The following is a 26,189-nucleotide window of genomic DNA, read 5'->3' as shown; positions in this document are numbered from 1 at the left end:
ATCGAGCCTTACATTAGCATATCATGTCTCAAACTTACATCGTCCGCTGCAGTGAAATGGGCAACTTCTATGTGAATTAATGAGGAAGCTGAGGACACCTCATTTCAAACTTTTCTTAGAAAATCATGTCAATTTGAAAAATAGCCTCTAGACAATTAGCAGGCAGCGTGTCTTGGTTTGAGGGCAGCAAGGTTTAACTTTCCTGTTGCATAACAATCACATTTTAGAATAGTGAGCCAATTCTGACATCATGTGCATGAGAAAACTCACACTGGGGGTACTGTTAGAGAAATTTAGAACTCGGGCATGAAAAAGTGAATAAAAACCCAATAAATGGCTAAATTAACCCATCTTTGGGTTGGGGGTGAAGCTTTCAGATAGATATTTTTGGCCACCCATGAGAGTAAACATTCCTGTTCATTGTAAGTTTGTATATAGAAAATGTATAGTTAACCACAATACAGACTTTAATATCAAATTAATATCATTATTTAAGCTTTGTTAAAGCTACAAAAGAGTCTGTGCTCAACCTTAAAATATGTTGACAAAACAACTGAACAGATAACCTGGAATGACACAGGTGGCCAAAAATAATTATCTGAAAGCCACTCCCCTACTAACCCATGTCTCCAATCTTCTGTTCTGACCCAGTGGTTCATAGCTCAATTTCCAAGAATCAACACCCCAACCTGGCTATTTTTAAGTTTACCAAACAACCCAGCATTTTTCTGCTATACAAACACAAATCCTCTGGATCCCTCTCTTATGCAATGAGCCAACAGTAAAGTCCTCTTCCATTTTACTTTGAAGCTGACACTGGTTTATAAACAATACACTTTTTGTTTTTGGGCAATGATGTGCATGTGTGTGTGCCTGTGTTTATGCTTGCTTTTGTTGTCATGCAGGTGAAAGAGGACCCAAAAGCGACTTAACAGAAACAGAGTTTATTCAAGTCCAAACAGAAAACGACAAATCCTGAATCCTTAACAGGAAATGTCCAAACAGGGAATAACAGAAATCCTCTAGTCTGTAGAGGGGAATAACAGGAGAAGCGGCCACAGACTGCAGGTCGCTTCGGGTAGGCGCAGGCCGTAGCTGACAGAGACACCTGCTCACACGCAGCATCTGATGAAGGCAAAAACACGACAGGACAGGGCGATACACAATCACAGCACGGTGAATTCTAAACAAGGAACCGACAGGACAGGAACGGAACACAAAGGAAGAAATAGGGACTCTAATCAGGGGAAAGGATCGGGAACAGGTGTGGGAAGACTAAATGATGATTAGGGGAATAGGAACAGCTGGGAGCAGGAACAACGATAGAGAGAAGAGAGAGCAGAGAGTGAGAGGGAGGGAGGAGAGAGAGGGATAGAAAGAGGGAAAGAACCTAATAAGACCAGCAGAGGGAAACGAATAGAATGGGGAGCACAGGGACAAGACATGATAATAAATGACAAACATGACATTTGTTCCCTGTGTGCGTGAAAATATAGTTTGTCTCTCCATCTTTTTCTTCCTGTGTGTTTCTCTCTCCCTGACCTATCCAATAACTCTGTCCAGGACGTTCGCTGTTTATTAACTCAGTCCATTTCTTCATTTTTCTTTCTTTCTTTCTTTCTTTCTTTCTTTCTTTCTTTCTTTCTTTCTTTCTTTCTTTCTTTCTGTCTGTCTGTCTGTCTGTCTGTCTGTCTGTCTGTCTGTCTGTCTGTCTGTCTGTCTGTCTGTCTGTCTGTCTGTCTGTCTGTCTGTCTGTCTGTCTGTCTGTCTGTCTGTCTGTCTTTCACTGTCTCTCTCTCATCTTTTTACATTATTTTCTATAATATATTGTATGACATCACATTTGATGTATTTCTGCATATGAACCAAGACATTTATCTATCATGTATTTCTATCTCCATAGAAACCAAACCAGGAACTGGCTTGTGTAAGCAGCAGGGAACCATTGCTCTTTTTGGCAACGTGGTGTACAGCGGCCTGCTCAACGAACATATCTGGCATTTCGGGATACCCATCGTCACCAGACTGGTAAGTTTTGGGGAGTCCTCCCTTCCTCTCTGTCTATCGTCACTTACTGTGCTGTGATTGATCTCTGCTCCATGGTGGATGAATGTTCTGTGCCACTGCTATGTTTAAAAAAACTGCAGTCTTGAACATGTCATACACACTGTAAACCCCAAGGCATTTTTAGCTCAAATACTTCTAGTAAAGTGAACTCAAAGTCAAGTCCTCACACTGATCTAATCCTGGCAGTAATTATGAATGCAGGTTGCGGGTGACTACAAGTTCCAACTTTTGGAAATCCTAACTCTGGCTAAATTCCAAATATAATTACACATCACTTTGCAAGCCAACATAATGTGACTTGCAGTTAGGGTTGCAAAATTCTGATACGTTTTCCAGAAATCCCGGAAATCCTTTTTTTTTTACCAGAAATTACTGGAATTCTGCAACCCTTATTTTCAGCCCTGATGTAGCCTGTAAACCATGAGTTTCAGGACATTGCATTAGAGTAAAGCTAGGCCTCAAAATAAGGCCTCATGAGATATGTATTGTTGGTGTTTCCTTTATTTTGGCAGTTAATTGTATGTGCTTGTGATAAAACCTAATCCACAGTTATTTTTTTACTATTGACACTCTGTGGCTAAATTATGCTCTCTAGTGTTTGATACATTTTTTCAATAATAGTTGTAAAAAAAATGCCTCTTGGGCCCGCTACAGGCTTGGGTGCAAAGGCTTCAGCACCTGAAAAGGCGTCGTCATGCTTCCCTTATTATGATAACATTTTGTGAAGTTTTAATCCTCGGCAAGAGTTTTTTCGGCTGTTCATGCACACACATTTTTCTCTCAAGGCAAGCCGAAGTTCTACACCCCTTCGTCATTCATTGGTCAACAGTAAGAATTATTTGTTGTCATTCATCGATAGAAGATCTCCTCTGCAAAAAATGTCAAAATGAATGACAGATTTCTTAAATGATCTTAGATTCATTCTGACTACTTTGGGGAAGTGTATACTGGCTACGGCGTCTCAAGATGGACAAACAGTATTATTGACGCGTTTCTCTTTTTTCAAACCGAAGGTCTTATAGTTAAAGGAGTATGCGAGAATACTCAGCCGAATACTCAGGATTCCACACCCTAATAGGGATCCATTTTTTAAAATCATATCACAATCACTTTTACCATTTGAATGTAGACCCGAATGAATACAATACTTTTTTTTAGTAATTTGTCTAACATATATTTTATTAAAATATGCAAACGAGGCAATACCTCACTAAATGTGTATTTTTATACCATGCAAATTAATTTTTCTGGACACTGGATGAAGTCAGCCTAAATACACTACATGACCAAAAGTATGTGGACACCTGCACGTCGAACATCTCATTCCAAAATCATGGACATTAATATGGAGTTGGGTCACCCTTTGCTGCTATAACAGCCTCCACTCTTCTGGGAAGGCTTTCCACTAGATGTTGGAACACTGCTGCGGGGACTTGCTTCCATTCAGCCACAAGAGCATTAGTGAGGTCGGAACTGATGTTGGGCGATAGGCCTGTCTCGCAGTCGGCGTTCCAAATCATCGAAAAGGTAATTAATGGGGTTGAGCTCAGGGCTCTGTGCAGGCCAGTCAAGTTCTTCCAAACCGATCCTGACAAACCATCTCTGAATGGACCTCGCTTTGTGCATGGGGGCATTAAGATTTCCCTTCACTGGAACTGAAAGGGGTAGCCCGAACCATGAAAAACAGATCCAGACCATTATTCCTCCTCCACCAAACTTTACAGTTTTCACTATGCATTGGGGCAGTTAGCATTTTCCTGGCATCTGCCAAATCCAGATTTATCCGTCGGACTGCCAGTTTCCAATGCTCCAGAGTCCAATTGAGGCAAGCTTTACACCACTCCAGCCGACGATTGGCATTGCGCATGGTGATCTTAGGTTTGTGTGTGGCTGCTCGGCCATGGAAACCCATTTAATGAAGCTCCTGATGAACAGTTATTGTGCTGACGTTTCTTCCAGGGGCAGTTTGGAACTCTGTAATGAGTGTTACAACCTAGGAGAGATTATTTTTACGCACTTCAGCACTCAGTGGTCCCGTTGTGTGACCTACCACTTGAGCCTGAGCCATTGTTGCTTCAGAAGTTTCCACTTCACAATAACAGCACTTACATTTGACCGGGACAGCTCTAGGAGGGCAGAAATTTGACAAACTGACTTGTTTGAAAGGTGTCATCCTATGACGGTGCCATGTTGAAAGTCACTGAGCTCTTCCGTAAGGCCATTCCAATGCCAATGTAAGGCCATTCTTCTGTAAGGCAATTCTACTGCTAATCTCTATGGAGATTGCATGGCTGTGTGCTCAATTTTATACACCTATCAGCAATGTGTGTGGCTGAAATAGCCGAATACACTAATTTGAGGTGTGTCCACATACTTGTGTATTTGTGTTTCATTTTGTTAAGACACTCCAGGACCGGGCTTCTCCAGAGCAAATTGTGGATAAATACTTTTCTCATCTTTCAATCTGTAAAATACTATAGACATTTTTTGGCACATTTTTCCCATTTTTTCAAATCCAGGATAAAACATTTACAACATATTAGCATTTCCTCTGGGCAAGTCTGGATAATATATTCAAGGATAACCACATGCAATTTGGTAAATGCAGATGCTTCTGAAGCTGATAAAATTGTTTTGGCGTGTGGGAAGAGTCTGACTTTCGGGAAATGGCAGTTAGATTTAGAGTACAAAACGACAAACGCCTATTCAGACCCGATCACCATCTCTTCAAAGTATGTTACTAAATGTAGTCCAGTTTGCAATATTCTCTATGAAATGGGCTTTGAAACTATGTGTAATTCAATGTGTTGATCTTTAAAATGATTGATGTATGTCCATGAATGTGGTTCAAATTAAACATTTTGGATATAAAAAACTAATATTAATAGACCAAAATACCAGCAAATTGGCAGATGCTAAAAAAGAAATTCGGCCTGTGGTGCCTGTCCTTAAGTTTCCTCTAAAGGTTAGAGTAATGCCAGCACATTGGGGTCTATAGTACAGTGTGTAATAGCAATTATTGAAGTTGTATTAATATAATTGTTTGATATAGTGATGCTGTAAATCCAAATAAAAGGAATTTGTTTGCTGAATATTGAAGTAGAGGAATTGTGTAAAAATCTCAAATTGGGAAAACTAAATTCAACTGAAAGTTGCTGATAATAATGTACATGATGATTGTTTATGAAGTAATATAAGAAACATTACATATCGATTGATTGCACCATCCTTTAAAGGCTACATCACATTTTCATATCAGCTATAGACAGTTATGAGTCTACTTCGAGGGTTTTGATTGAGGCTAGTTTGGTGATATGCTAATTTGCTCTCATGATTTTTTCCGATGTAAGTTGGTTTGACTTTTATACTTTTATTCAATCCAATATATTTCCTCAGAGTTCTGAATATTTAATTGTGAATATTTATATAGCAGCTGATATCATCAAAAATGTTACGAGCTTGGTCCATATTTTATTGATAGAGACATTTGATGGCGCACACTCACACACAAACACATACAGACACACACAGACACTGACATACACTCTGACAGACTCAGGCACACACACATGCGCCAACACACACACACGTTAAATGATTCAGTGCATGCTACAGCTGTCAAAGCCCAGGGTTGGAGAGACGGGGTAGAAATGAAATAGATGTCAAACTGAACAGCTGTCCTTGGCATAGCTCATGTTTTAATATTGCAAGGTGTTTGTATAGTGGAGGAATATGACACTGGGCCCAACTCTGCTGGGGCAGTATTCATACTATAACATGTTTGTTTGTTTGTGTGTGTATGTGTGTGTTCTTGTGTGGGCATGTGCGCGTTTGCACGTCTGCAAATGGATTGTTCATACAACAAGAAGACGTGTAAGAGGACATATTACCTGTAAAATAACCCTGTAGACTTGCCTTGATTGACCATTCGTCCTACAATAGGGAATATAGTCAATGATTAATCAGAGGCAGTTGTTCGGAACCAATGACTAGTCTCTTCTTTCAGAGGACTAAGTAATTAATAAGTTAATTGAGGTAATTGAAAACGACTGGAGAATCCTCTCCTCCACTCTACTGCAGAGACAGAGAGAGAGAGGGGGGGGGATATGGGGTGTGCAGAGAGAGAGAGAGAGAGAGAGAGAGAGAGAGAGAGAGAGAGAGAGAGAGAGAGAGAGAGAGAGAGAGAGAGAGAGAGAGAGAGAGAGCAACAGCCCTGCACTGGCTGCTCTATTTACTTTATTATACACAGAGAACAGATGACAGAGGCAAATGCACTACAAGCTAATGAGTAGGGGGGTGTGTGTATTCATTTGTGTGTGTGGCTGTTGTCAACTACCTTTGCTGTGAAACCCTGTCTGGTTCCTGACAGTCAAAATAATATTTGGTTTACATAGCTAGGTAGCTAGTCTAAGGGTGACTGCAGCAAATATAATTACAGGTGTTCCCTTTTCATCTTAGCCAAAGATACTTATAGGTTTCCCCTTTCCTCTGTGTCTGGGGTTAGCTAGTTACCAGTTAGCTAGTCTTCAACCAGCATGGAACAAAAGGGGGGAAGGGTCGTTCAAAACCAGGAGTCTGGAACCAAAATCGTTTCGTTTCATAAAATGCTTTATTTCCGACCTGCAAAATCAAGTTCTGAAACCCTCCTCCTTTCTGTTTGTTTCTAAACCTCTGAAATCCAATGTTTTTTTAACATTAGCTCGACATTAAATTACTTCACCAATCAGTGCAGAAAGAACGGCTTGCTATGGAGCGGACAAGCCATAGTAGCTTAGGCAGCTGATAGTGTGCTAGATCAGTGCAGATAGTGCTGCCTAGGCTAAAGCTATAGTTGTTTTCATGCGCGATGGACAGACAAGGGCATGAGATACGACTGACATTTTGCTGGTGGGGAGAGAGCAAAAGAGGGTGGAGGAGGCCTGGCATCTTGTTATGACATGCATTATCTGAATTAGGCCCACATAATTATACCTACGAAGGAGCAGCTTCTATGGAGGAACTTTAGAACGTCTTTGAACTTTGGCTTAACGCTAGGTAGCTACCTAACTAGTGTGTGTGTGCAAAGCGGCACCGGAATTAAAAACACTTCTTACCTTTTTGTAGTTAATAAATACAAAGTGAAACGTGATAACCATAACTAGCATTGAGAAAGTTAATACATTATTCTCTAATTAAAAGATCTCTATCTTCTGAATCACGCTTGTAACGTCAATAGGCTACAATAGCCTAAGCTGAAGATGAGGAGAGGGAGGGGCAGGTTGCGTGCACACACAATGGCAAAGAGTGACAGTTTTTGAGTGACAGAGTGGGGGCTTTGGATAGGCGCCTTGTTGTTTTTTGTGAGACTGGAAAAAAATGCCCGGAACGTAAAATAACATTATGAACTGCTTCCATGCTTTTAAAATAATGGTTCTGTTTCCGGAACAGTATTGATAATGTTTTTTCGATTCTGATTCTGTTTTGTTCTTTCCTGTTTTTTGGTTCTGTTCCCTGTACTGGATTCAACCCCTGCTCAAAACTGTCTCAGTTGTCATTTCAACACATGAAAAGACATGTCAAACAGAATATGTATAATCATTCTTGACATCATTGATAGTTATGGTTTATGAATATCGTCTGGCAGTCAATGTTTTGTCTATATTGACACATTTAAAATGACCAAACAGTTGGACAAACTAATCATTTGTGAAACCATGATGTGATGTATGACAGGATTTGGATGTTGCATGACATTTTTATGTTGTTTGAGTTGTTTTATGTTATGGGGCGGCAGGGTAGCATAGTGGTTAGAGTGTTGGACTAGTAACCGAAAGGTTGCAAGTTTGAATCCCCGAGCTGACAAGGTACAAATCTGTCGTTCTTCCCCTGGACAGGCAGTTAACCCACTTTTCCTAGGCCGTCATTGAAAATAAGAATTTGTTCTTAACTGACTTGCCTAGTAAAATAAATAAAAAATGTTAAAGCAAATTAGCTTGAGATGATTTCACTGCAACACTGCGTCCATGTTGCTTGACATTTAAAGGAACTGGATTAGGATGACGCTGCGGAATCTTTAATATGTAGGATAAATGAATTTAAGACTACAGTGCCAGATTTACTGGCAATATGTTTACATGACTTATATTGTTTTATTTTATTTTATTGTTTTACAATTCAGAATTTTAAAAAACTGTTCTAGGACACTCAGATGCTTCTCTGTCGAATAAATGGGTCTTTGGTGCCATACGGCGGTCGGCTGCATCATTACCCATTTTGTCAGGTCCTTAGAAAAACAGCTCTCCAAATCAACTATTTTGCAACACAGACATCCCCAGCAAAACAGTAAAACAGCAAAACAGTTCAAGATGTCTTTCAGCTCAAGAGGATTTATGAAACAGAAGTAGAAGGATATTAAAGACCCCCTATTTCGACTTAATTCCTGTCCTTTGGGATAAATCATCGTTTAGGTTCCACCTCTTAAGAATGACACAGGATGGATGCCAATACATATTCACAAAATGGGGGGTGGGAACATTGTGGGTGATTCCCACATGGATTGATGCCCTTAGACGAACCATCAAACAGGCAAGGCATCAAAACAGGACTACGATTGAATGATACTACACCGGCTCTGACGCTCATCGGATGTGGCAGGGCTTGAAAACCATTACGGACTACAAAGGAAAACCCAGGCGCAAGCTACCCAGTGACGCAAGCCTACCAGACAAACTAAATGCCTTTTATGCTTGCTTTGAGGCAAGCAACACTGTAGCATGCATGAGAGCACCAGCTGTTCCAGACAACTGTGTGATCACGTTCTCCATAGCCGATGTGAACAAGATCTTTAAACAGGTCAACATTCACAAAGCCACTGGGCCAGACTGGTCACTAGGACGTGTACTTAAAGCATAAGAGGACAAAACGGCAAGTGTCTTAACTGACATTTTCAACCTCTCCCTGACCGAGTCTGTAATACCTACATGTTTCAAACAGACACACATAGTCCCTGTGCCAAAGATAACCTGCTTAAATTAAAAGGCTGGTCACATCAACACCATCATGCCGGAAACCCTAGACCCACTCCAACTCGCATACCTCCCCAACAGATCCACAGATCAAATCAAATCAAATTGTATTTGTCACATACACATGGTTAGCAGATGTTAATGCGAGTGTAGCGAAATGCTTTTAGGAACGCGAAGCGAGGCGGCCATCTCTGTCGGCGCCGGAAGTAGATGATGCAATCTCTGGACAAAAGGAACACCTATGTGAGAATGCTGTTCATTAACTACAGCTCAGCATTCAACACCATAGTGCCCTCAAAGATCGTCACTAAGCTAAGGATCCTACCTCTGTAACTGACTAGAACGGTTTGGACTCTAGACATGTTTTTTCTCCGTTCTATTTGGTAGACTTATGCCATGGTTCTCACAGGTAGGGGAGGTGCTACAATGACTTAGCTCACGATGCAAACCGCAAATTATATGTCACAACACCCTGAGGGCATCAGACACGAAACTAAACACCAATACTTGATGTAACAACAGCTCAAAATAGATTAACAAGTGTATGACATTGTCTACTGCGGGCACCTTTTCATTATAGGATAGACACTTGTGATTTCAAGCTGCACCAATCAAATCCTTTATTGTAGGGGGAGCGGGGTTACAAAATGCAATCATATCACACATAATTTTACCATTTGTATAAAAAACAAAAACAATATATGGATCTTTTTTATACAGACTAGATCAGAAAGAGGTGAAACTTGACAAATTATCCAAAGGATTATAATAAAATTAGTCCATGGCTCAGGTGTAGGCTACGGTGAAAGCTGTAGCCAGAGATGGAAGAGGAAGCTAGACACCCCACTCTTTTTTTCCTGTTTTTTTTCTGGATCAATGTAAGTCAATGAACAAAGTAGACCAGACCCAGATGCTTTTGCATTGGTGTCTATGGGAGACCCACCCTGTTAAGTAGACCGGAACTGACTATTTATTTTCAATGGGATACGGCCTGAGTAACTATCTTAATTTATCCACCATCTTTGCTATAGCCAAAGATGATCTATTATGTTGCTCAGTTCAGTCGCGACTCATGAACTCCGCAGGTGTTTCGAATTAATAAATAATACCATGCTGGTGGGTGGTACCATTTAAATAAAACCCAGGCCTGAAATGAAACGTAAGCAAATAAACTATGTGCGCATCATTTCATAGGAAAATACACGTCATTGGCACGAATTTGCACAAAGTGGGCAGTTCAGGTTTGTAACTTCAAGGCCAAATATATCATACTTTGACTAAAACGATGACTTATTTACTTAAATAGTTGTGCAATGTCATGGGTAAGCTTTGGCTGTCATCTTTCATTTGAAAAGTGGATTTCTACTGGTGTAGATTCCTCACCAGTCTCAACGTCAACAGTGAATGCTGGATGCTGGCCTTCTAGGCAGAGCTCCTCTGTCCAGTGTCTGTGTTCTTTGCAACTCTGCCTAGAAGGCCAGGATCCCGGAGTCGCCACAGTTGACGTTGAGACTGGTGTTTTGCAGGTACTATTTAATGAAGCTGCCAGTTGAGGACTTGTGAGGCATATGTTTCTCAAACTAGACACCCTAATGTACTTGTCCTCTTGCTCAGTTTTGCACCGGGGCCTCCCACTCCTCTTTCTATTCTGGCCAGTTTGCACTGTTCTGTGAAGGGAGTAGTACACAGCGTTGTACGAGATCTTCAATTTCTTGGCAATTTCTTGCATGGAATAGCCTTCATTTCTCAAAACAAGAATAGAATGACAAGTTTCAGAAGAAAGATATTCCTTTCTGAACATTTTGAGCCTGTAATCGAACCCACAAATGCTGATGATCTAGATACTCAACTAGTCTAAAGAAGGCCAGTTTTATTGCTTCTTTAATCAGGACAACAGTTTTCAGCTGTGCTAACATAATTGCAAAAGAGTTTTCTAATGATCAATTAGCCTTTTAAAATGAAAAACTTGGATTAGATAACACAACGTGCCATTAGAAAACAGGAGTGATGGTTGCTGATAATGGGCCTCTGTACGCCTATGTAGATATTTCATGAAAAAACAGACGTTTCCAGCTACAATAGTAATTTACAACATTAACAATGTCAACACTGTATTTCTGATCAACTTGATGTTATTTTAATGGACAATTGTTTTTTCTTTTCTTTCAAAAACAAGGATTTTCTAAGTGACCACAAACTTCTGAATGGTAGTGTATATATATACACATTACCATTCCTTTTGCCACATTTCAGGCTTCAAACATAATGATATAAAACTGTATTTTTTGTGAAGAATCAAAAACAATTGGGACACAATCATGAAGTGGAACGACATTTATTGGATATTTCAAACTTTTTTAACAAATCAAAAACTGAAAAATTGGGCGTGCAAAATGATTCAGCCCCCTTAAGTTAATACTTTGTAGCGCCACCTTTTGCTGCGATTACAGCTGTAAGTCGCTTGGGGTATGTCTCTATCAGTTTTGCACATCGAGAGACTGAATTTTTTTTCCCATTCCTCCTTGCAAAACAGCTCGAGCTCAGTGAGGTTGGATGGAGAGCATTTGTGAACAGCAGTTTTCAGTTCTTTCCACAGATTCTCGAATGAATTCAGGTCTGGACTTTGACTTGGCCATTCTAATACCTGGATATGTTTATTTTTGAACCATTCTATTGTAGATTTTGCTTTATGTTTTGGATCATTGTCTTGTTGGAAGACAAATCTCCGTCCCAGTCTCAGGTCTTTTGCAGACTCCATCAGGTTTTCTTCCAGAATGGTCCTGTATTTGGCTCCATCCATCTTCCCATCAATTTTAACCATCTTCCCTGTTCCTGCTGAAGAAAAGCAGGCCCAAACCATGATGCTGCCACCACCATGTTTGACAGTGGGGATGGTATGTTCAGGGTGATGAGCTGTGTTGCTTTTACGGCGAACATAACGTTTTGCATTGTTGCCAAAAAGTTCAATGTTTCATCTGACCAGAGCACCTTCTTCCACAAGTGGCTTGTGGCAAACTTTAAACGACACTTTTTATGGATATCTTTAAGAAATGGCTTTCTTCTTGCCACTCTTCCATAAAGGCCAGATTTGTGCAATATACGACTGATTGTTGTCCTATGGACAGAGTCTCCCACCTAAGCTGTAGATCTCTGCAGTTCATCCAGAGTGATCATGGGCCTCTTGGCTGCATCTCTGATCAGTCTTCTCCTTGTATGAGCTGAAAGTTTAGAGGGACGGCCAGGTCTTGGTAGATTTGCAGTGGTCTGATACTCCTTCCATTTCAATATTATCGCTTGCACAGTGCTCCTTGGGATGTTTAAAGCTTGGGAAATCTTTTTGTATCCAAATCCAGCTTTAAACTTCTTCACAACAGTATCTCAGACCTGCCTGGTGTGTTCCTTGTTCTTCGTGATGCTCTCTGCGCTTTTAACTGACCTCTGAGACTATCACAGTGCAGGTGCATTTATACGGAGACTTGATTACACACAGTTGGATTGTATTTATCATCATTAGTCATTTAGGTCAACATTGGATCATTCAGAGATCCTCACTGAACTTCTGGAGAGAGTTTGCTGCACTGAAAGTAATGGGGCTGAATAATTTTGCACGCCCAATTTTTCAGTTTTTGATTTGTTAAAAAAGTTTGAAATATCCAATAAATGTCGTTCCACTTCATGATTGTGTCCCACTTGTTGTTGATTCTTCACAAAAAATACAGTTTTATATCTTTATGTTTGAAGCCTGAAATGTGGCAAAGGTCGCAAAGTTCAAGGGGGCCGAATACTTTCCCAAGGCACTGTATATATATATATATATACAGTTGAAGTTGGAAGTTTACATACACCTTAGCCAAATACATTTAAACCATTTTTTTCACAATTCCTGACATTTAATCCTAGTAAAAATTCCCTGTCTTAGGTCAGTTAGTATCACCGCTTTATTTTAAGAATGTGAAATTTCAGAATAATAGTAGAGAGAATGATTTATTTTTAGCTTTTATTTCTTTCATCACATTCCCAGTAGGTCAGACATTTACATACACTCAATTAGTATTTGGTTTCCTTGCCTTTAAATTGTTTAACTTGGGTCAAACGTTTCGGGTAGCCTTCCTCAAGTTGGGGTGAATTCTGGCCCATTCCTCCTGACTGAGCTGGTATAACTGTCACGCCTTGGTCTTAGTATTTTGAGTTTTCTTTAATTATTTGTTCTGTCATGTTTTGTCATTAATTATCATGTCTTGTCCCTGTGCTTCCTCTTCTATTCGTTTCCCTCTGCTGGTCTTATTAGGTTCTTTCCCTCTTTCTATCCCTCTCTCTCCCCCTCCCTCTCTCACTCTCTCGCTCTCTCTTCTCTCTATCGTTCCGTTCCTGCTCCCAGCTGTTCCTATTCCCCTAATCAATCATTTAGTCTTCCCACACCTGTTCCCGATCCTTTTCCCTGATTAGAGTCCCTATTTCTCTCGTTTTCCGTACCTGCCCTGTCGGATCCTTGTCTATATTCACCGTGCTGTGTCTATGTTTTGCCCTGTCGTGTCGTGTTTCCCTCAGATGCTGCGTGGTGAGCAGGTGTCTGAGTCTGCTAGGTTCAAGTGCCTTCCCGAGGCAACCTGCAGTTCTTGATCAAGTCTCCAGTCTGTTCTCGTCTTTACGAGTAGTATTATGCCTTTTGTTTTGTTAAGTATCTTACTGGATTAAAAACTCTGTTTTCGCCAAGTCGCTTTTGGGTCCTCATTCACCTGCATAACAGAACGGGGACGGGGTGTATCTTACTGGATTAAAAACTCTGTTTTCGCCAAGTCGCTTTTGGGTCCTCATTCACCTGCATAACAGAAGGATCCGACCAAGGAATGGACCCAGCGACTACAGAGGCTCGTAACACTGCCGTCAAGATCCAAGGAGCCATGCTCGGCAGACACGAGCAGGAATTGTCTGCTGCTCGCCATGCCGTGGAGAACCTGGCCGCTCAGGTTTCCGACCTCTCTGGACAGTTCCAGAGTCTTCGTCTCGTGCCACCTGTTACTTCCTGGCCTGCCGAGCCTCCGGAACCTAGGGTTAATAACCCACCTTGCTACTCCGGGCAGCCCACGGAGTGCCGCTCCTTTCTCACCCAGTGTGATATTGTGTTCTCTCTCCAACCCAACACATACTCTAGCGAGAGAGCTCGGGTTGCTTACGTCATTTCACTCCTTACTGGCCGGGCCCGAGAGTGGGGCACAGCTATCTGGGAGGCAAGGGCTGATTGTTCTAACAATTACCAGAACTTTAAAGAGGAGATGATTCGGGTTTTTGACCGTTCAGTTTTTGGTGGGGAGGCTTCTAGGGCCCTGGCTTCCCTATGCCAAGGTGATCGATCCATAACGGATTACTCTATAGAGTTTCGTACTCTTGCTGCCTCTAGTGACTGGAACGAGCCGGCGCTGCTCGCTCGTTTTCTGGAGGGACTCCACACAGTGGTCAAAGATGAGATTCTCTCTCGGGAGGTTCCTTCCAGTGTGGACTCTTTGATTGCTCTCGCCATCCGCATAGAACGACGGGTAGATCTTCGTCACCAAGCTCGTGGAAGAGAGCTCGCGTCAACGGTGTTTCCCTGCTCCGCATCGCAACCATCTCCCTCCTCTGGCTCAGAGACTGAGCCCATGCAGCTGGGAGGTATTCGCATCTCGACCAAGGAGAGGGAACGGAGGATCACCAACCGCCTGTGCCTCTATTGCGGATTTGATGGACATTTTGTCAATTCATGTCCAGTAAAGGCCAGAGCTCATCAGTAAGCGGAGGGCTACTGGTGAGCGCTACTACTCAGGTCTCTTCATCTAGATCCTGTACTACTATGTCGGTCCATCTACGCTGGACCGGTTCGGGTGCTACATGCAGTGCCTTGATTGACTCTGGGGCTGAGGGTTGTTTCATGGACGAAGCATGGGTTCGGAAACATAACATTCCTTTCAGACAGTTAGACAAGCCTACGCCCATGTTTGCCTTAGATGGTAGTCATCTTCCCAGTATCAGATTTGAGACACTACCTTTAACTCTCACAGTATCTGGTAACCACAGTGAGACTATTTCTTTTTTGATTTTTCGTTCACCTTTTACACCTGTTGTTTTGGGTCATCCCTGGCTAGTATGTCATAATCCTTCTATTAATTGGTCTTGTAATTCTATCCTATCCTGGAACGTATCTTGTCATGTGAAGTGCTTAATGTCTGCCATCCCTCCCATTTCTTCTGTCCCCACTTCTCAGGAGGAACCTGGCGATTTGACAGGAGTGCCGGAGGAATATCATGATCTGCGCACGGTCTTCAGTCGGTCCCGAGCCAACTCCCTTCCTCCTCACCGGTCGTATGATTGTAGTATTGATCTCCTTCCGGGGACCACTCCTCCTCGGGGTAGACTATACTCTCTGTCGGCTCCCGAACGTAAGGCTCTCGAGGATTATTTATCTGTGTCTCTTGACGCCGGTACCATAGTGCCTTCTTCCTCTCCGGCCGGGGCGGGGTTCTTTTTGTTAAGAAGAAGGACGGTACTCTGCGCCCCTGCGTGGATTATCGAGGGCTGAATGACATAACGGTTAAGAATCGTTATCCGCTTCCCCTTATGTCATCAGCCTTCGAGATTCTGCAGGGAGCCAGGTGCTTTACTAAGTTGGACCTTCGTAACGCTTACCATCTCGTGCGCATCAGAGAGGGGGACAAGTGGAAAACGGCGTTTAACACTCCGTTAGGGCATTTTGAGTACCGGGTTCTGCCGTTTGGTCTCGCCAATGCGCCAGCTGTTTTTCAGGCATTAGTTAATGATGTTCTGAGAGACATGCTGAACATCTTTGTTTTTGTCTATCTTGACGATATCCTGATTTTTCACCGTCACTCGAGATTCATGTTCAGCACGTTCGACGTGTTCTACAGCGCCTTTTAGAGAATTGTCTCTACGTAAAGGCTGAGAAGTGCTCTTTTCATGTCTCCTCCGTTACTTTTCTCGGTTCCGTTATTTCCGCTGAAGGCATTCAGATGGATTCCGCTAAGGTCCAAGCTGTCAGTGATTGGCCCGTTCCAAGGTCACGTGTCGAGTTGCAGCGCTTTTTAGGTTTCGCTAATTTCTATCGGCGTTTCATTCGTAATTTCGGTCAAGTTGCTGCCCCTCTCACAGCTCTTACTTCTGTCAAGACGTGTTTTAAGTGGTCCGGTTCCGCCCAGGGAGCTTTTGATCTTCTAAGAGAACGTTTTACGTCCGCTCCTATCCTCGTTACTCCTGACGTCACTAGACAATTCATTGTCGAGGTTGATGCTTCAGAGGTAGGCGTGGGAGCCATTCTTTCCCAGCGCTTCCAGTCTGACGATAAGGTTCATCCTTGCGCTTATTTTTCTCATCGCCTGTCGCCATCTGAGCGCAACTATGATGTGGGTAACCGTGAACTGCTCGCCATCCGCTTAGCCCTAGGCGAATGGCGACAGTGGTTGGAGGGGGCGACCGTTCCTTTTGTCGTTTGGACAGACCATAAGAACCTTGAGTACATCCGTTCTGCCAAACGACTTAATGCCCGTCAAGCTCGTTGGGCGTTGTTTTTTGCTCGTTTCGAGTTTGTGATTTCTTACCGTCCGGGTAGCAAAAACACCAAGCCTGATGCCTTATCCCGTCTGTTTAGTTCTTCTGTGGCTTCTACTGATCCCGAGGGGATTCTTCCTTATGGGCGTGTTGTCGGGTTAACAGTCTGGGGAATTGAAAGACAGGTTAAGCAAGCACTCACGCACACTGCGTCGCCGCGCGCTTGTCCTAGTAACCTCCTTTTCGTTCCTGTTTCCACTCGTCTGGCTGTTCTTCAGTGGGCTCACTCTGCCAAGTTAGCTGGTCATCCCGGTGTTCGAGGCACTCTTGCGTCTATTCGCCAGCGCTTTTGGTGGCCGACTCAGGAGCGTGACACGCGCCGTTTCGTGGCTGCTTGTTCGGACTGCGCGCAGACTAAGTCGGGTAACTCTCCTCCTGCCGGTCGTCTCAGACCGCTCCCATTCCTTCTCGACCATGGTCTCACATCGCCCTAGACTTCATTACCGGTCTGCCTTTGTCTGCGGGGAAGACTGTGATTCTTACGGTTGTCGATAGGTTCTCTAAGGCGGCACATTTCATTCCCCTCGCTAAACTTCCTTCCGCTAAGGAGACGGCACAAATCATCATCGAGAATGTGTTCAGAATTCATGGCCTCCCGTTAGACGCCGTTTCAGACAGAGGTCCGCAATTCACGTCACAGTTTTGGAGGGAGTTCTGTCGTTTGATTGGTGCGTCCGTCAGTCTCTCTTCCGGGTTTCATCCCCAGTCTAACGGTCAAGCAGAGAGGGCCAATCAGACGATTGGTCGCATACTACGCAGCCTTTCTTTCAGAAACCCTGCGTCTTGGGCAGAACAGCTCCCCTGGGCAGAATACGCTCACAACTCGCTTCCTTCGTCTGCTACCGGGTTATCTCCGTTTCAGAGTAGTCTGGGTTACCAGCCTCCTCTGTTCTCATCCCAGCTTGCCGAGTCCAGCGTTCCCTCCGCTCAAGCGTTTGTCCAACGTTGTGAGCGCACCTGGAGGAGGGTGAGGTCTGCACTTTGCCGTTACAGGGCACAGACTGTGAGAGCCGCCAATAAACGCAGGATTAAGAGTCCAAGGTATTGTTGCGGCCAGAGAGTGTGGCTTTCCACTCGCAACCTTCCTCTTACGACAGCTTCTCGTAAGTTGACTCCGCGGTTCATTGGTCCGTTCCGTGTCTCCCAGGTCGTCAATCCTGTCGCTGTGCGACTTTCTTCCGCGACATCTTCGTCGCGTCCATCCTGTCTTCCATGTCTCCTGTGTCAAGCCCTTTCTTCGCACCCCCGTTCGTCTTCCCTCCCCCCTCCCGTCCTTGTCGAGAGCGCACCTATTTACAAGGTACGTAAGATCATGGACATGCGTTCTCGGGGATGGGGTCACCAATACTTAGTGGATTGGGAGGGTTACGGTCCTGAGGAGAGGAGTTGGGTTCCGTCTCGGGACGTGCTGGACCGTTCGCTTATTGATGATTTCCTCCGTTGCCGCCAGGGTTCCTCCTCGAGTGCGCCAGGAGGCGCTCGGTGAGTGGGGGGTACTGTCATGTTTTGTCATTAATTATCATGTCTTGTCCCTGTGCTTCCTCTTCTATTCGTTTCCCTCTGCTGGTCTTATTAGGTTCTTTCCCTCTTTCTATCCCTCTCTCCCCCCTCCCTCTCACTCTCTCGCTCTCTCTTCTCTCTATCGTTCCGTTCCTGCTCCCAGCTGTTCCTATTCCCCTAATCAATCATTTAGTCTTCCCACACCTGTTCCCGATCCTTTTCCCTGATTAGAGTCCCTATTTCTCTCGTTTTCCGTACCTGCCCTGTCGGATCCTTGTCTATATTCACCGTGCTGTGTCTATGTTTTGCCCTGTCGTGTCGTGTTTCCCTCAGATGCTGCGTGGTGAGCAGGTGTCTGAGTCTGCTAGGTTCAAGTGCCTTCCCGAGGCAACCTGCAGTTCTTGATCAAGTCTCCAGTCTGTTCTCGTCTTTACGAGTAGTATTATGCCTTTTGTTTTGTTAAGTATCTTACTGGATTAAAAACTCTGTTTTCGCCAAGTCGCTTTTGGGTCCTCATTCACCTGCATAACAGAACGGGGACGGGGTGTATCTTACTGGATTAAAAACTCTGTTTTCGCCAAGTCGCTTTTGGGTCCTCATTCACCTGCATAACATGGTCAGGCCAGGGTGTGACATGGGTTTATTGTATTGTCGTATTGGGGTTTTTGTAGGCATTGGGATTGTGGTTGATTAGGGGTGTGTCTAGTATAGGCTTGGCTGCCTGAGGCGGTTCTCAATCAGAGTCAAGTGATTCTTGTTGTCTCTGATGGGGAACCGTATAGGCTGTAATTAGGTTTCACGTTTTGTTGTTTTGTATTTGTATCAGTTATTTCATGTACCGCGATTCATTCATTAAAGACATGAGTAACCACCACGCTGCATTTCGGTCCGACTTTCTTTTGACAAACGAAGGACGCCATTACAATAACTGAGTCAGATTTCCTGAGTCAGGCCTCCTTGCTCACACACATTTTTTCAGTTCTGCCCACATATTTTCTATAGGTTTGAGGTCAGGGATTTGTGATGGCCACTCCAATACAGTGACTTTGTTGTCCTTAAGGCATTTTGCCACAACTTTGGAAGAAGGCTTGGTGTCATTGTCCATTTAGAAGACCCATTTGCAACCAAGTTTTAACTTCCTGACTGATGTCTTGAGATGTTGCTTCAATATATCCACATATTTTTTCCTCATAATGCCATCTACTTTGTGAAGTGCACCAGTCCCTCCTATAGCAAGCACCCCCACAACATGATGCTGCCACCCCTGTGCTTCACGGTTGCGATAGTGTTCTTCGGCTTGCAAGCATCCCCTTTTTCCTCCAAACATAACGATGGTCATTATGGCCAAACAGTTCTATTTTTGTTTCATCAGACCAGAGGACATTTCTCCAAAATGTATGATCTTTGTCCCCATGTGCAGTTGCAAACCGTAGTCTGGCTTTTTAATGGTTGTTTTGGAGCAGTGGCTTCTTCCTTGCTGAGCGGCCTTTCAGGTTATGTCGATATAGGATTCGATTTACTGTGGATATGGATACTTTTGTACCTGTTTCCCCCAGCATCTTTACAAGGTCCTTTTCTGTTGTTCTGGGATTGATTTGCACTTTTCACACCAAAGTACACTCATCTCTAGGAGACAGAACGCATCTCATTCCTGAGTGGTATGATGGCTATGTGGTCCCAAGATGTTTATACTTGCGTACTATTGTTTGTATATATGAACGGGGTACCATCAGACGTTTGGAAATTACTCCCAAGGATGAACCAGACTTGTGGAGGTCTACAATTTCTTTTCTGAGGTCTTGGCTGATTTCTTTTGATTTTCCCATGATGTCAAGCAAAGAGGCACTGAGTTTGAAGGTAGGCCTTGAAATACATCCACATGTACACCTCCAATTGACTCAAATTATGTAAATTAGCCTATCAGAAGCTTCTAAAGTCATGACATAATTTTAATGGAACAGTCAACTTAGTGTATGTGAACTTCTGACACACTGGAATTGTGATACAGTGAAATAATCTGTCTGTAAACAATTGTTGAAAAAATTACTTGTGTCATGCACAAAGTAGATGTCCTAACCGACTTGCCAAAACTATAGTTTGTTAACAAGAAATTTGTGAAGTGGTTGAAAAATGAGTTTTAATGACTCCAACCTAAGTGTATGTAAACTTCCAACTTCAACTGTGTGTATATATATATATATTTACATACAGTTGACTATATATATATATATTTACACTGCTCAAAAAAATAAAGAGAACACTTAAACAACACAATGTAACTCTAAGTCAATCACACTTCTGTGAAATCAAACTGTCCACTTAGAAACCAACACTGATTGACAATATATGTCACATGCTGTTGTGCAAATGGAATAGACAACAGGTGGAAATTATAGGCAATTAGCAAGACACCCCCAATAAAGGAGTGGTTCTGCAGGTGATAACCACAGACCACTTCTCAGTTCCTATGCTTCCTGGCTGATGTTTTGGTCACTTTTGAATGTTTGCGGTGCTTTCACTCTAGTGGTAGCATGAGATGGAGTCTACAACCCACACAAGTGGCTCAGGTAGTGCAGCTCATCCAGGATTGCACATCAATGCGAGCTGTGGCAAGAAGGTTTGCTGTGTCTGTCAGCGTAGTGTCCAGAACATGGAGGCGCTACCAGGAGACAGGCCAGTACATTAGGAGACGTGGAGGAGGCCGTAGGAGGGCAACAACCCAGCAGCAGGATCGCTACCTCCACCTTTGTGCAAGGAGGAGCAGGAGGAGCACTGCCAGGGCCCTGCAAAATGACCTCCAGCAGGCCACGGATGTGCATGTGTCTGCTCAAACGGTCAGAAACTCCATGAGGGTAGTATGAGGGCCCCACATCCACAGGCACATGTGACAGACGTGACAGTCTGGAGACGCCGTGGAGAACGTTCTGCTGCCTGCAACATCCTCCAGCATGACCGGTTTGGCGGTGGGTCAGTCATGGTGTGGGTTGGCATTTCTTTGGGGGGCCGCACAGCCCTCCATGTGCTCGCAAGAGGTAGCCTGACTGCCATTAGGTACCGAGATGAGATCCTCAGATCCCTTGTGAGACCATATGCTGGTGTGGTTGGCCCTGGGTTCCTCCTAATGCAAGACAATGATAGACCTCATGTGGCTGGGGTGTGTCAGCAGTTCCTGCAAGAGGAAGGCATTGATGCTATGGACTGGCCCGCCCGTTCCCCAGACCTGAATCCAATTGAGCACATCTGGGACATCATGTCTCGCTCCATCCACCAATACCACGTTGCACCACAGACTGTCCAGGAGTTGGCGGATGCTTTAGTCCGGGTCTGGGAGGAGATCCCTCAGCATGCCCAGGCGTTGTAGGGAGGTCATATAGGCACGTGGAGGCCACACACACTATTGAGGCTAATTTTGACTTGTTTTAAGGACATTACATCAAAGTTGGATCAGCCTGTAGTGTGGTTTTCCACTTTTTAATTTTGAGTGTGACTCCAAATCCAGACCTCCATGGGTTGATAAATTTGATTTCCATTGACAATTTTTGTGTGATTTTGTTGTCAGCACATTCAACTATGTAAAGAAAAAAGTTTTTAATAAGAATATTTCATTCATTCAGATCTAGGGTGTGTTATTTTAGTGTTCCCTTTATTTTTTGGAGCAGTGTATATACAGTGCCTTGCGAAAGTATTCGGCCCCCAAGAACTTTGTGACCTTTTGCCACATTTCAGGCTTCAAACATAAAGATATAAAACTGTATTTTTTTGTGAAGAATCAACAACAAGTGGGACAGAATCATGAAGTGGAACGACATATATTGGATATTTCAAACTTTTTCAAATCTTTCAGTTTTTGATTTGTTAAAAAAGTTTGAAATATCCAATAAATGTTGTTCCACTTCATGATTGTGTCCCACCATCACCCTTCCCAAAGACCCTTGAGGAAGCCTTGATTTCCCATCACTAGTTCCACATAGAACCATCACCCTTCCCAAAGACCCCTTGAGGAAGCCTTGATTTCCCATCACTAGTTCCACATAGAACCATCACCCTTCCCAAAGACCCCTTGAGGAAGCCTTGATTTCCCATCACTAGTTCCACATAGAACCATCACCCTTCCCTACCCTACTCTCACCTCTATCCCCCCTCTCTCCCTCACCTCTCTCTTTCTTTCTCTTCTTCTTTCTCTCTCAATCTCTCTCCCCCCTTTTCTGTCTCTCTATCCCTCATTTAAAAACGTCAGTGGCAGTATTATTATCAGGGAAGCCTGATGGAGGAAGACTCTGCCTATATAGCCTCCCAGATGTCTTCACTTGCAGCTGGCCAACACTAGCAAACCTGTAATTAAGACACAACACAGGCTGGCTGGCTGGCTGGATGACACACACACACAGGCACACGTGCATACATGCGCACACACATACATCAAGTAACAAACACACATATGCAACACATAAAGTGAATGAATCCAACCACTCACTCTGCATTTTGGCTAGTGTGCTCAGGTGAGCTAATAGGCTGAGAGGCTGCATTACTCTGAGAATATAATTGGTAGAGGGTGATGATGGTTGACAGACTGAGGCACTACTTTTTATCCATATGACTCTGGTCAAAAGTGGTGAACTATATAAGGAATATGGTACCATTTGGGACACAGCCTGAGAGCTGGTTGGTCTAGAAGAGCTGAGAGGATTTGAAAGACTGGCCAGCCTTCATGTGGAGCTGGGCCTGAGCTGAGAGAGGCTGAGAGAAGGAGGCTGGCACAGTGTTAGACTGGGAAGAGACTCTCTAGGACAGAGGGTTGGCTTTTGGCTCTCTCTCCTAGTCTCTCTCTCTCCTAGGCTATCTCTCTCTCATAGTCTCTCTCTCTCTCTCTCTCCTAGGCTATCTCTTCTCCTAGGCTCTCTCTCGCTCTCTCTCCTAGGCTCTCTCTCTCCTAGTCTCTCTCTCTCTCTCTCTCTCTCTCTCTCTCTCTCTCTCTCTCTCTCTCTCTCTCTCTCTCTCTCTCTCTCTCTCTCTCTCTCTCTCTCTCCTAGGCTATCTCTTCTCCTAGGCTCTCTCTTGCTCTCTCTCCTAGGCTCTCTCTCTCTCTCTAGTCTCTCCTAGTCTCTCCTAGTCTCTCTCTCTCTCTCTCTCTCTCTCTCTCTCTCTCTCTCTCTCTCTCTCTCTCTCTCTCTCTCTCTCTCTCTCTCTCTCTCTCTCTCTCCTAGGCTCTATCTAACACAACCATGTGCAACTGCCACTCTAAACACTCACTCTGTATTGGCCAATAGAAAGTATGGGGGAGAATACCCACGGTCTGTTTCACGCTCTCCCTTACATCAGGGAGGGGTTTCAGGGTTCCAGGGCTGCATGGGCAGCTTCTTAGTATTTGAGGGTGTGCTTTCTGAGGTCAGCACACAGACCTACAGGATGATGACATTAGAAACAAGGTGGGCAATGGAATATAAAATAAATTAAAGTAGAAGAAATAGAGACAAATATAATATATTGTATTATATATATATATAATATATAATAATATATTTTAAAATATTTTTCACGAGAAAATGCCAAATAATACAAAAGAGAGATAAGTTTAGAAAGAAAGAAAAAAAACATCCTAAAAAGCCATTTTCACCCACTTTGAGGGTCACATCACATTAATAATCAGAGAGCATCCTGACCGGTTGCATCACTGCCTGGCGATGCAGAGGGTAGTGCGTACGGCCCAGTACATCACTGGGGCTAAGCTTCCTGCCACCCGCCTCATCTTAAATAAGCATGCCCCTATCAAAAAATGTAGAACTGCCCTTGACCAGCACAAAAACATCCTGTGGCAGACTGCAATAGCATCGAATAGTCCCCGCGATATGCAACTGTTCAGGGAAGCCAGGAACCAATACACACAGTCAGTCAGGAAAGCAAAGGCCAACTTTTCAAACAGAAATTTGCATCCTGTAGCTCTAACTTAAAAAAGTTTTGGGACACTGTAAAGTCCATGGAGAACACGAGCACCTCCTCCCAGCTGCCCACTGCACTGAGGCTAGGCGACACAGTCACCAACGATAAATCCATGATAATTGGAAATGTCAAAAAGCATCTCTCCACGGCTGGCCATGCCTTCCCCCTGGCTACCCCAACCCCGGCCAACAGCTCTGCACCCCCCGCAGCTACTTGCCTGATCCTCCCCAGCTTTTCCTTCACCCAAATCCAGATAGCAGATGTTCTGAAAGAGCTGCAAAACCTGGACCCGTAAAAATCAGCTGGGCTAGACAATCTGGACCCTCTCTTTCTAAAACTATCCGCCGCCATTGTTGCAACCCCTATTACCAGTCTGTTCAACCTCTCTTTCATTTCGTCCGAGATCGCTAAAGATTGGAAAGCTGCCGCGGTCATCCCCCTCTTCAACGGGGGTGACACTCTAGACCCAAACTGTTACAGACATATATCCATCCTGCCCTGCCTTTCTAAAGTCTTTCAAAGCCAAGTTTATAAACAGATCACTGACCATTTCGAATCCCACCGTACGTTCTCCGCTGTGCAATCCGGTTTCCAAGCGGGTCACGTGTGCACCTCAGCCACGCTCAAGGTACTAAATGATATCATAACCGCCATTGATAAAAGACAGTACTGTGCAGTTGTCTTCATCGACCTGGCCAATGCTTTCGACTCTGAAAATCACTGTATTCTTATCGGCAGACTCAATAGCCTTGGTTTCTGAAATGACTGCCTCGCCTGGTTCACCAACTACTTCCCAGATAGAGTTCAGTGTGTAAAATTGGAGGGCCTGTTGTCCGGACCTCTGGCAGTCTCTATGGGGGTACCACAGGGTTCAATTCTCGGGCCGACTCTTTTCTCTGAATATATCAACGATGTCTCTCTTGCTGCGGGTGATTCCCTGATCCACCTCTACGCAGACAACACCATTCTGTATACTTCTGTCCCTTCTTTGGACACTGTGTTAACCAACCTCCAAATGAGCTTCAATGCAATTCAACACTCCTTCTGTTGGCCTCCAACTGCTCTTAAACGCTAGCAAAACGAAATGCATGTTTTCAACCGTTTGCTGCCCGCACCCGCCCGCCCGACTAGCATCACTACTCTGGACGGTTCTGACCTAGAATACGTGGACAACTAAAAATACCTAGGTGTCTGGCTCGACTGTAAACTCTCCTTCCAGACTCATATCAAACATCTCCAATCCAAAATCAAATCTAGAATCGGCTTCCTATTTCGCAACAAAGCCTCCTTCACTCACGCCGCCGAACTTACCCTAGTAAAACTGACTATCCTCGACTTCGGCGATACTCTACCAATACTCTACTCTGCAAAATGGATGCCGTTAATCACAGTGCCATCCGTTTTGTTACCAAAGTGCCTTATACCACCCACCACTGCGACCAGTATGCTCTAGTTGGCTGGCCCTTGCTACATGTTCGTTGCCAGACCCACTGGCTCCAGGTCATCTATAAGTCTATGCTAGGTAAAGCTCCGCCTTATCTCAGCTCACTGGTCACGATAACAACACCCACCCGTAGCACGTGCTCCAGCACGTATATCTCACTGGTCATCCCCAAAGCAAACACCTACTTTGGCTGCCTTTTCTTCCAGTTCTCTGCTGCCAGTGACTGGAACGAATTGCAAAAATTGCTGAAGCTGGAGAGTTATCTGACCAGCTAACCGATCGCTGCAGCTGTACATGGTCCATCTGTAAATAGCCCAACCAATCTAACTACCTCATCCCCATATTATTTTTATTTACTTTGCTGCTCTTTTGCACACCAGTATCACTACTTACTCACCATCATCTGCTCTTCATCATCTGCTCATTTATCACTCCAGTGTTAATCTGCTATATTGTAATGACTTTGCTACTATGGCCTGTTTATTGCTTTACCTCCTCATGCCATTTGCACACACTGTATATAGTGTTATTTACTGTACGCTTGTTTATTCCATGTGTAACTTTGTGTAACTCTGTGTTGTTGTTTCTGTCACACTCCTTTGCTTTATCTTGGCCAGGTCGCAGTTGTAAATGAGAACTTG

At 43.9% G+C, this 26,189-nt stretch overlaps 1 pseudogene; it reads left to right on the top strand.

Annotated features, from left to right (window-relative positions):
• LOC124038463 overlaps window positions 1-26,189 on the top strand; it is a 961,073-nt pseudogene that overhangs the window by 653,035 nt on the left and 281,849 nt on the right.

The sequence above is a fragment of the Oncorhynchus gorbuscha genome, linkage group LG06 (genome assembly GCF_021184085.1).
Source record: "Oncorhynchus gorbuscha isolate QuinsamMale2020 ecotype Even-year linkage group LG06, OgorEven_v1.0, whole genome shotgun sequence".
Classification (NCBI taxonomy): Eukaryota; Metazoa; Chordata; class Actinopteri; order Salmoniformes; family Salmonidae; genus Oncorhynchus; species Oncorhynchus gorbuscha.
The sequence above is the reverse complement of the archived record's forward strand: the minus strand, read 5'-3'. Positions and strand labels throughout refer to the sequence as shown.